The following is a 12115-nucleotide window of genomic DNA, read 5'->3' as shown; positions in this document are numbered from 1 at the left end:
GCCCAATTTTAATTGGATTTAAAGTGCTACAGCGTAGCGCTCTGTGTGAAAAATACAGTTAATATGACTGGGTCGTAGTTATTATGGCGCAGGTAAATATTTGCCAAAAGCGAATGAACCCCTCGCATTTCGCATTCGCATTTAGCATTTGGCACATCGGTTGAATGCACTGTGGCCTGGAAACAGTCGTCGAAATGTGAATCTGAATTATTTATGTGTGGTGGGGCAGCCGAAGGATCTGGGAACTGGGATCTTGGGCTCTGGGCTTTCAGTTTTTTATGAAGGGGTTTGCTGGCTGGTTGCCGGTTGGCGTCTGGCGGTTGGCCTGACACTTGTTATGCAAATGCCATTCAAAGGTAAACCGGCGAAGAGCGGATCTTGTGTGTGTTATTTGTGTTTTGAAATGTATCCAAAAGATACCCAGCGAAACGAATGTGCGAGCGAGCGAACGGGTGAACAAGCGGCTGTCGTCATTGGCAGTCGGATTGCTTGGCTGGCGTCACAACGCCGCTCTGACGACGTTTGCTATTGCTTTCCGGCATTGCAAGTCGCGCACGGGCAGCAAAAGCTGTGGAGCTACCGATACAGATACAGATGCAGAAATAGTCGCAGATACTGCGCACACACGGCCGAAAGATACAGATACAGATACATGCGCAGGCACAGATACAGGCACAGATACAGATACGCTGGCCAGGCAAGCGCATTTTATAAATAGTTGCTGCTGCTGCTGCTGCTGCTGTTGATTTTGAAAAACAGCAACAACAAGTTGTTTGTTGGCTTCTGCGATATTTTTCTTTTGTCATTGCAAAATACGAGAATACGAAAATACAAATAAATACAAATTTTTAATACGTACTATAGTCGCCACACAGCAGCGAAATGAGAAAGAGATAGCCGCTGAGCGATCGTTTTCACGACGCTGCCGGCGGCGGCGGCGGCATTGACCGCTAGAATGCAATCAACCTAGTCCAAGGCCAAGTGGCCAGCGGTTTTTATTTTATTATTATGATTATTATTAGGCCCCGGAGGTGGGTGCGAGTGTGCGTGTGTGCGCGTGAGTATCTGTGTGTGCCATTCGCGAGTTTCACGACGCTAAAACATTCAGCGCGTAAATGAGGTTCTTCCTCATGACTAATTGTGGCGGGCATTGATTAACACAAGACTTCCAGGAACTGCATTCGAATTTTCGGTTGCTAGGTGGATTTTCCCCCCATTAGATAGCAGCGATTTTTGCCGACTAAGAAAACCGTTTTTAATGCATTGTTTGCACAATAATTATTGGCCAAACATTTGTGATTTATGCTCTTTGCTTAATTGAAAACCATTTTCGCACCGGAATCGTATAAAACTGGCGGATATGGCCCTGATTTATGCAACTGTATCTTTGTATCTTTGCTTTCTGCAAATTGAGCGTAATTCATGAATCAGAAGCGACGGGGAACGCGATGGGGAGTGGTTAAACCAAGAAATAAACTCGGATTTGGCGGACTCTGTCTGTCTAGACGCAGCCAAGTGTCATTATGCTAATGAAAACAATCGAGGCTGAAGGATCAAGCATACTTTTGGGAGCATGAACCCCGCGGCCTGCTGGATTTTTTATGGTTGGGGGGCTGGGGCAACTTTCCAATCCGGTCGAATGGCTGAATGGATTGGATTGAGACGGCATTCATTTTGCAAAAACCACAGCGCTGACATGTCAAGGTATCACTGCGCTCGCACTGCCCACACGGATGTGTTCAATAATAGAGTTGATAAATGCAGATAAGTGGTTTCTTATATATATACGTATATATCATTGTATATATGTACATAGTTATATATGTTGGTATTGACAAATGTGCGTTCTACTCACAGAGGGCGATTAAAGACATTAGCCTGTCCAAAGCGCGAAATTACTCACCTGCAATTAGAAGAGCGAAATGGAGATGTGAGTTGGTAATGCGGCAATTTGAATAAGAAATCTATTTGCATTTTGCATTGCAAATGCCGCTTTCAATAATTATGATAATAACTGGTTTGCTGGCTTGCAGCGCGGCTTTTGTGGCTTTGTTGGCTAAAAATCAATATATAAATCAAATATTGCTCATACGCCACGGCAGCCAGTCGCCATTCTAATACAAACAATCACCATAATGATGATGGCGCACGCAATGCACAGGTTCTGCGTACTGCCATCTGCCATCTGCCAGCTATTTTCTATTTTCCATTTTCCATTTTTCCTCGGCTTACTTAGCGCGTTACTTTGGGGCTGCAACTTTTCCAATTACGCGGAGGCAGCCGAAAAGTATAAATTGTTGCTCGCTGGGAAAATGTCACGCAAGCTAACCTTGAAACCTTATCGATCTGCTGGCAAACTCAATTTGCAATTCGCTATTGCTGTAGCTGCGTGTAATTGGCCGGACTTAATTACATGCGAAAGTCTGGAGTTCGAGATGGAAATGGGTATGGGTATGAGTATGGGGATTTGGAGAGCGTGGGTCGGGCTATAATTAAAAGCATTCCCGATTTAAAATTCGCCTTGGGTTTCGCACTGGGCTGGGAAACTGGGAGCGAGAACCTGCGCATGGTTTTCCCCTACGTGTGGCGCCATTCTCGCGCTCGCTCTCGCGGCGAGAGAGAAAGAGAGAGAGGGAGAGAGAGAGTGGAAAATGCGCGGGAAACCCGAAGCGTTATTTATGACGACCCACTGAACCACTCCGATGACGTTACTGCTCCTCTTTGCCACTTTTCCACTTTTCGCTGGTGGAAATTCAAGGAAACGAAACGAAAGGAAAGGAAAGGAAAGGAAAGGGCTGCGTGGGTTTTTCGCCGCAACCCTTAAAAGTGTTGTCCATATTGATTTTCCTCTGTGTGTGTGTGTGTAGTGGGTGGCCCTCTGCCGCTGTCGCTGCTTCGGTCGGCTTTTCTCGTTTTTCATGTCTGCCCTGACCTTGAATACATTTGCAATGGCTACATGCGCTGCCAACTTATGTGTGCGTGTGTTGCTGTTCTCTGTGTTTGTTTGTCGGCATTCTGCCTTTGCCGCTGACTTTGCCCAACTTTTCCGCTTATCCGCTTTTCCATTCCCCCTTCCCCACCCCTCGCCATTCAGCTCTTTTCAGCTCGTTTTTGCCTTTGGTCAGAACCCCATTGATGGGGGCTTTCTTCGGCAGCTGTATTTGTTGTCATGACAAATTTGGTATGCAAAAATAAGCAAACAAAAACGAAAAAAAAACAAGAAAAAATGAAGGCAGAGATATTCTGTCATGTTTGCTGTTTAGGTGGAAATGAATTGGCTCTGACTTGTTGCAAACATTGTGGAGAATTATTTGTTTGCCAACTTGTACCGAAAATGTGTTGATTTGTGTTCGCTGAATGAGCTTTAAAAATATAAATTATGACCGCACAGCTCTGCTGGCTTTCTATGCGGTATGCCTCATGCCTCATGCACTCGCAGTCGTGATTTATGGTGAGCGAGATATATGGCATATACATATCTTATTATTCTTCTGCCTCGCATCCAAAAGTGTATTTGTTGAGCTTGACTTTCCCCACCCCCCGCTGGCCATTACATTAAGCCAAGTGTTGTGGCTGCTCCGCACTTTCCGCCCTGACATTGCCGGCATTTGAATTTTAATGCAGTTTTGCTGCTTCCCGCCCACAATGGCCTCGCTTCAGCGACTGTCATCGCGAGCGATGGCGAGGGGGGGTGGAAAAGTGCGGGGGAAAAGTCGGTGGTTGCCTATCTATATATTATCATATATATCCCCTATATATATTCCACATATACATACATGTGCCAGTATGCAGAGCATGTAACGACGCAGAGAATTTTAAGCTGCGAGGCGTGCCAACGTCGTTGCTCTGCTTTAATTAAGCCGGCCTCCCACTTTGCCGCCCCTTTGATCCGCCCCTCCGCCTCCCCCACCCTCTGACCCACCAATGAAATGCAAATATCAACGAGCTGTTGCTGTTGCTGTTGCTTTTCCGCCCACGCCTTGCGCTTGTTGCGCACACGAAAAGAAAAAGATCCATCACAAATCAAATCATGGCCATCGATGTTGCATTTTAATTTCATTCGGAAAATTACTGAAGTAGAAACTTCAAATTAAAATCTACATAAAAAGAGCTAGCAACATATTAACGCATATTTCAGAATTAAAAGAATTATTATTATTAAAAGTAAGTAATATCAGCTAGAAAATCAATTGAAGTTTTAAACTGATTAAAATGAGTTTCTGATGTGATACATATACTGGGTAAGCAAAACAAGATTTATCTGCCACGTGCCCTGGTCCGTGGCACATTATCTATCAGTAGCTGCGGTTGCTGCCACCGGGCAATAATTCCCAAGTGAAACAGAGTGCACAGGTATGTGTGTGTGTGTGTGTGAGTGTATAGAGATCATTTGTTTGGCAAACCCCCACTCGCATCGCCACTCGCAGTTCGCAGTTCGCTGTATAGTGATGTAAGCAGAGCACTTGGCACATCTATTGTTTGCCGGGGTGCATTTGTTTTCCCACTCGGCAAACACCCCCGCCCCCTTGGCACCACTTGGCACCCCCTGCCACCCGCTGGCACCCCTTGGAGCTCCGCCCCGATCAGCCAACTAAGCGTATAATTAACGAAGATTGCCATATCAAAAACCAAAACAGAAAGCAACAAAACTGCGCCCGAGAGCGACTTGCAAATGAAATCACCTGGCTGCCTGAAGTCGCTGCTGCCGCTTGTTTGGCTTTTAATTATGGCGACTGCGGCGATGCCAACAATAAATTTTTGCTATATAGATATACGTACAGTATATATGTATGCATATAAACATACTGGTATGCCAAGATATGTATGCTTGAGGGGAAGGAAGGGAAGGAAGAGAGGTTCGCACGTTTGCATATTCATGGCATTTCGCGTTATTAATTCATTTTGCGCAATGCGAAAATTAATTAGCCATGAAAAGTGAATCGACCGCAAAACAATTCCAACGGCGATGCATTCGCATTTCCAAATTGTTTGCTTTACAATTAAGAGAAGAAAGCACACAGCACACCGCACACCGCATCTTCACTACGTTCAAGTGAAACGCTCTGATTTATGGTCGATACGTATCCAGGTTGTTTGTGAATGTGTCTCGGCCAAACAGCGAGATATATGGAAATTTAAGTATGAGCGAAAATACATGTGTTGTCATTAGCCAATGATTTAGCCACCGAATACATCTCATAAATATTATGTGCTCTATCCGCCGAATGCAGCTCATTATAAGCGTCGTTCGTGGGGGAATAAATTAAGGCGTTTTAAATTAAGTGCTTTTCGGCGATCAATGGCTTTGAGATAGCATGCTGACTGTGGGGAAGTGGGCCTTAATTGGCCGTGATAAGCAATGACATCAGCCGAGCGGGCTTTCTTCAGCCGGAAATGCAATATAAATAGCTGTGGACCAGCTCAATTTGTGGCCAGAATTGCCATTTTCCATTTTCCACTTTTCGCTTTTCGACGACGTCAGAGCAAAGCAAAGGCAAAAGCAAAAGCAAAAGCAATAGAAAAGCACAGCAAAAGCAATGGCAAAGTATGGCAAGTAGGAAAGTGCATTGGTGTGCGAACACGTGCCGTTGCACCTCCCATCCCCCAACCCCTTTTTTCCACCGCTTTTGCATCATCCCCACTTATCTCCCCCTGTGCATGTGGGCGTGTGAGTGTGTGTGTGTGTGAGTGCGGCGATTTGAGCGGAAGTGAGTGAAGTGAGCAAGTGCGCATGCCGAAAACGAGAGATGCACAGCGAGATGGAGAGAGAGGGAGAGGGAGACGGAGAGAGAGAGAGGGAGAGCGAGCGAAATGCACTTTCATGGCTAGCGGTTGTTGCGCAACATTCGCTTTTTGCCGGCCGGCGCAATGTGTTTGCTGCAACAGTGTGGCATCCGCATCCACATCCGCATTCGTGCCACTGTGTGCGGTAACCTAGAAAACTGCACACGCACACACACACACACACTAGCACACGCACACAGAGGCAGAGAGCGTGTGTGTTGGTGAAAAAGTACAGCCACGACAACAGTTGCAAGGGCCGCCATTTTGTTGTGTACCGTTACCCGGAAACTAGGCCAATTCGCCGGGCTGCCCTCTTTCGGCTCTTTGCACTTCTATTATTCTGCTGATCTAATTGTGACCCCTCGGAAAAGTCTTCTGTGCGCGAACTGGGGGTGGGGTGGAAAAGTGGGCGGAAAGTTGTGTTCGCTTCTGGCAAAATGAAATCGAAATGAAAGTGCAGTGTTTGTGTATCTCTTTTTTCTCCTTCTCTTTCTCTGTTTTTTTTGTTTTTGTTTTTCGGCTCGTGGCAAACGTTTGCCAAAAGATGTTTCGCAAACATTTCGATTGCATGCCTCTGAACACAATGTAAGTCGCCCAGAACAATTTGTTCTTGTCGCTGAGTGAATAATGGCACAGCGGACTTAACTTTGGCACATGCAAAATGTTTTCTACAAAATCACCATTAAAAAAACTTTTAAAAATTAGATTCCCCATTCGAAACTACTAAAAATATGAAAGGAATACAATTATTTTGTACCCAATACCTAAGAATGCACTACTTATCTAAGATCCAGATCAATCACAGCCTCGCTTCTGCTGGCTGCCAAGATTTGTTAGCCGATTACACTGCCTTTTTCCCCTTTTGATATCTATAGTATGTGCATTGTGGTGTGCAAGTGCACATATTGAATGTGGCCATAAGCAGAAGGCTGGCAAAGTGTGTCAGAGGGGCGAGCCCCAAGCCCAATGCCAAATTCCGCATTCGATGAAGCGTTTAATCTTTTTTTCTTTTTCTTTTTTTTGTTTTTTTCGGGCTTTGCCAATGCGGATGACAGCGGTACAGTGGGCCACAGTGGCACTGCACTTACACGCGATGGGGAAAAACCTAACTGTGCGGTGGTCTTCGGTAGCTTTTCTCGTTTTTCGCCCGCCCGCTCATTTTTCCACCCATAGGTGTACTGTGAAGAAGTGATGACAAATATAGCATGTAATGGCCAGGTTAAAACTGCAGCAAGCCAGAAACTGAGAAACCGAGAAAAGCAACAGCAATAGAGCAGCAGCACATACATACAAAAGGCAAACGGAAACGAGGCCAAACGATGAGCTGAAGCTTTTGGCTCGAGTGTCCGCTTCGTTTTGTTTCGTTTCGTTTTGTCACCTTGAACATGAAAATTGGCGCTGCATTTGTTGCTCTGCCCGTTTTCCGCTTTTCCGTTCGCCATTCGACGTTGCATTTGCACTTGGCACAGATCTCGGCCCGTGGAAAAGCCAACTACGACCACTAAATATTAATTTTTCCAATACGAGCGCTGCTAACTGCGTATGTGGAAATATATGTGCTTCTATTGCATTCCTGTTTTTCTGTATTTATGTGTATTTCAGTTGTTCCTGCTCCCCCACATTGCCATTTGCCTTAGTCACATTTTTGCAATTATGACAAATTTATGAGTTCGTTTCTCCCACACGCACGAGTGCTTCTCTGTGTGTTTGCATTTCTAGCCACTCCTGCAAGTGACTTTCTGACTTTTGACGGATTGAGGCAGCCGTTTCCTTAGCTTGTTGAATGCAACAGACGTGAGGCATTCGTCAACTTAAGCGATACGTTTAAATGGTTCCCTTATTTTAAGTAAAATATAAAAATGCGCATTCCTTTCAGGAATTTCCCCATGCTGGCAGATGGATTTCTGTTGTCTATGCATGTAGTTCGCATACACTACATAGAATCTACCCATTTGGAATGGATGATTAATCTTTCACTGTCGCTGGTCAAACGAAAGGTATTTTAAAAGAATTTAGCTAAGATTGAGTGCAATTTAAAAGCACTTTTTCTGCTAATGCCCTGTGCTTCTCCGTCGCCCCTCGATTGATTGCAGTTTCTTGGGGCTTCGAGGCGTAGGCTGCCCGGCTGTCAGTCAGTTGCGCTGTCATTTATTCTGCTTAAGGTGTAATTACATTCGTGCCCAGCTGGTTCGCTTCTCAGACATTACTCATACGCCCCGTGCCCGTCGCCGGGTTGCCGGGTTGCCTAATCTACCAACGCAGCCAAGATGTCGACACTTTGGCCAAGTCATTTGCAATTGTTAATGCCCCACAAATTGCACATCGCCGGCGGTGAAGGGGGGCAGGGGGCTTTAAAAAACCATACATGTTGGCGAGGGGAAGCGAGGGCGTGTGGGAGGGTATCAATCCAAATGGCTTTTAGCAGCACAATTAAGTTTCAACAATAATAACTCAATAAAGGCGAGCGGCAAAAGGTGAGTGGCAGAGCCAAGAAAAATGACTTATAGATAAATTTAAATCGCTTCCTAATCAGAATTCAAGGTTAACAGCCATATGAGTGAAATTAATACACACTACTGCGATGCTGACGTCGATCTATGGTCTCTGTACCAAGTGCCAATTGTTTTCTGCTTTCTGTGTTCAGTTTTCAGTGTTCAGTATTCAGTTTTCAGTTTTTAGTTTTCAGATTTCTGAGGCTGCGGCTGCGGCTGAGGTGCTCGAGAGTGTGTGGTGAGTGAGTGTTGACTCAAGGTTGCTGCAGAGCCCCTCAAAGGCACTCGTATGAATTTTAATTAAATTCTGCCATATTTCTGCGCTGTGCTCTGCTTTTTGGTTTAAAAATAATTTGCAGAAAGTTAAGCGAAGACACGCGAAGGAAATAAGGCAAAGCCAAGGCGCAGGTGAGGTGTAAACGAAAATCATAAATATAAATTTAAGCTTGTTTAAAGAGCGGCAGCTGTTTAAAAATAAATGGAAATGCAATTGCAGCGCTGCCGCTCGCTGCACTTAAATGAAAATCTCGCTAAAGCATTGCATTGTACTAATTTAGACTCATAGAATGAGATATGATTTATAGAGATATGATTTCTTATATATATATTTATCTATAGAAATCATTGATAAATTACTTTATAATTATATTATTTAACTATGCCATTAAGCAAGTTTTCAGAAATTTTAAATGAATAAAAATCCCTGCAATTATAAAATACTTATTGTTATAAAATGATTTGATTGTTGATTCGTTATCTTGAGTACTTTCCAAACACCAATTTGAGCAGTGTAAGTGTTGGCTTTTGAGAGTGTGCCTCCTTTTCTGCTGCCAGCTGCGAAATACGCGCACATTTGTCAAAAAAAGGCCAAAAGCGGCTAAGCCAAGGCTCACACAGACACGTGTGCCGCGCCATGTTGGCTGGCCGCGAATGCAGTTCCGCCGCCCTTTCCCCTCCCCCAACCCCTTTCCCTTCCCCTCCTTCTTCCCCTCTCGCCCACCATAACTGCTCGTGTTTTTCTTGGTGTGTGTGTGTGCGCGCCTGTGTTTGTATTTGTGTTTCAACTGTCAGGCGTTGCGAAAGCTTAATGCCAGCTAACCGCAACGCCGCTCATCCGCCGCCGCCCCTCTTCAGCCCCCTCCCTTCCCTCCCTACACCCCGCTCAGACACACAGTGTAGAACCCCTCGACGCCGCCCCTGAATCAACCGCCGCGCTGTCTGCTCGGTGCACTATAATTTGCCTGTTTGCTTTGGCTTTGGCGTTTTTGTTGCCTTTTGATATTATAAAACAAATTAGACGGAAAAAAAACTATGCTATACTGCTAGTTGGAATTTGAAAAGTTTATACTAGACTAGCCAACTAGAAGGAGAGGGCAGATAGCTACTGAGAGAGAGGGAGAGAGGGATAGAGGGAGCATGGCGTGTGCAATTAGCCGCAACTACAAAGTGAATGCTGATGCGGCTGTGCTCTCAAAGGGTTTTGGCCCAATTAAGTCACGAAAATTCTGGGGAAAATTCATTCAGAGAATACACGAGAATTAAGCAGAAGAAGCAAAGCTGGACGATCTAGTCGGGTCACTTTTGCCAACAGTTTGTCACCGCAAATTGTTGGCTCTGATTGCTTGTCACATGCCATCGTGGCAGTTTGCGTTTTAATTTCCCCTCCAGGATTGACTTGTGGCCTTCCCACTCGAGCTCGAGCTTTCCTTTGCTGCCCATCGCGAACTCCGTGAGTGTGTGATGTGCCTGGGAAATTAATGGGCGAACGTTTAACCACCCAGTGCGGTTGCGATTGGGGTTGCGATTGGGGTTGGGGCTGCCATCGCCTTGGAGCTTTGCCTTTGCCGTAATGGGAGTGCAACTGCAAAAGGGCCTTGATTAAAAGGCAGGCGGTTGGGGGCTGTGGCCCTGATTGTCACGGGTGGTGGCGGTAAATGGTAGATGGTAAATGGCAAATGGCAACTGGCGAATGCACATAAATCTGCATTTTAAATAATAACCCGCACGCTGGTGGTGACGAAGATGCAGCGAGACAAAGGCCACAGTGAGTCGGCCCTCTTGGTGTTTCACTACATTTTAAATCATTCCATTTGAATCGCATGACGAGCATGACGAGCATTGAAGGTTAATCATCAATGCATCTGGCAGCAGCGAGCAGCGAGCCGCACGCGCTTCAGTGCGTATGAGTAATGTCGCTTGGATACGCCTTGAAGATCTCCCATCCACTCCACTCGATTCGCTTTTCGATGCGGGGCGAGCGCATTCTGATGCGGCACATCACACAGCTGACAACTGACAATAATTGCGCACAATTAGACATTAATTGCATTCGTTCTCAGCCCGGCGATCGTGCATTTATCCAACCATCCATATATCAATCTATCTATCTAGCCAGCTATCCATCCATCCAGCTGGCTTGTGTTTTCGCTGGCCAGCGAGCTTCGGGATGCAAGATGCGGAAATGCGGCATATATCTTTTCAATTAACCAGCCACGCCTTGGCAAAATAAACTTTTGCATTGTGCTCGTTTGTGCATTTGTTTGTTTGTTTTTTTTTTGCAGCTCAGCCCCCGAAAAACGGTGGGCGTGGTCGCCTGACTCTGACATAAATTCAAATGCGCACTCCCGGCCACAGACATTTAATTCGTTTCTTCTTTTTAATTTTTTTTGTTTGTTTTTTACCTTTGTAGACTGACGGAGCAGGAAGTTTGACGCTTTGGTCAGCTTTTTCGCTTTTTCGGCTGGGTTGTGCAACAAGTATGTGGAAAGTGAAAGTGCAACTGCTGGCAGCAAGATTCGAAAACGTTTGACTAATTGCAACGAGTGGAAAATTGATTGGACTAGGGCGAGAAGTCAAGTCGTTGTGGGGAGTCCGGTAAATTTCCAATTCTTATTTATCAAGTCAATAGATTCAGCCCTACGCATGAGTCATATGGGCTGGGGCACTGGTCATTGCTCATTCTAAACAGCTACCTTATTGAATATATATATATAAATGATTTACATCAAGTATTGAATATTTTCCTATACGAAATATTTCAATCAACTCTTTTTGGTCTAGTGTATTCTTACGGTGTGGCTTGGGCTTGGCGTCGTGTAAATAAAACATTTAACCACCATATGAAAATCTAATCAGACTTTCAAGGTTAACATATTCTACCGCGGCTGCTGCTCACTTTGATATTTGTTCCCAGTTATGGTTGTTGTTTTTCTTGTTTTTATTTGTTGGTGCCTTTGCCGGCTGCTCGTTTTTAGGTTTTTGTTTGTTCGCTATTAAGAGCCCTTAAAAGCTCTAAGCGAAATAGCCAAACACACGAGCGGGCGAGAAAGCGTAACTAGTTGGGCAAACAAACGGCAGAAGGGCAGAAAGGCAGAAGTTTTCTGAGGGGGGCGTTTCTGTTCATTTCTGTTCGTTTCCGTGCTGGTTTTCAGTTGCGTAAGTTATTTGTTGTTCCTCGGTTCTGTGTTCTGTGTTCTCTGTTTCTCGGGCTGAGGCCCTTAAAGTTCAAACATAATTAATTAAAGAGCCCAAACTCTCGGAGTATGCCTGCAAATCGGTATCAAATGGCTGGGGGTTATTGATTTTGTTGAATTTCGCCGTGTGTGTGTGTGTGTTGTGTGCTTGCCAAGTTAACGAGCTGCTGACATTGCCCTTTTGTGTGATTGATGCGTTGCCATTCTCATGGGCTTGAATCATTCTCGACATTTATTTGATATTCTCTATACATATGCTGTATTCTTTTGCCGGCAGCAGCAGCAGCAGCGCAACATTGCGTATGAGTAATGGGCATCAAGCATACGCCGTGTGGCCGTGCCAAGAACAGACCGACATTTACATAA

The 12115-nt window shown here is 45.1% G+C and overlaps 1 protein-coding gene across 2 annotated transcripts in view; it reads right to left on the bottom strand.

Annotated features, from left to right (window-relative positions):
• LOC122622004 (zinc finger protein 395) overlaps positions 1-12115 on the bottom strand; it is a 120322-nt gene that overhangs the window by 36695 nt on the left and 71512 nt on the right. The window lies entirely within an intron of this gene.

Source organism: Drosophila teissieri, chromosome 3R, assembly GCF_016746235.2.
Source record: "Drosophila teissieri strain GT53w chromosome 3R, Prin_Dtei_1.1, whole genome shotgun sequence".
NCBI classification, from domain to species: Eukaryota; Metazoa; Arthropoda; class Insecta; order Diptera; family Drosophilidae; genus Drosophila; species Drosophila teissieri.
Note: the sequence above shows the minus strand (reverse complement) of the source record. Positions and strands in the feature narration are given on the sequence as shown.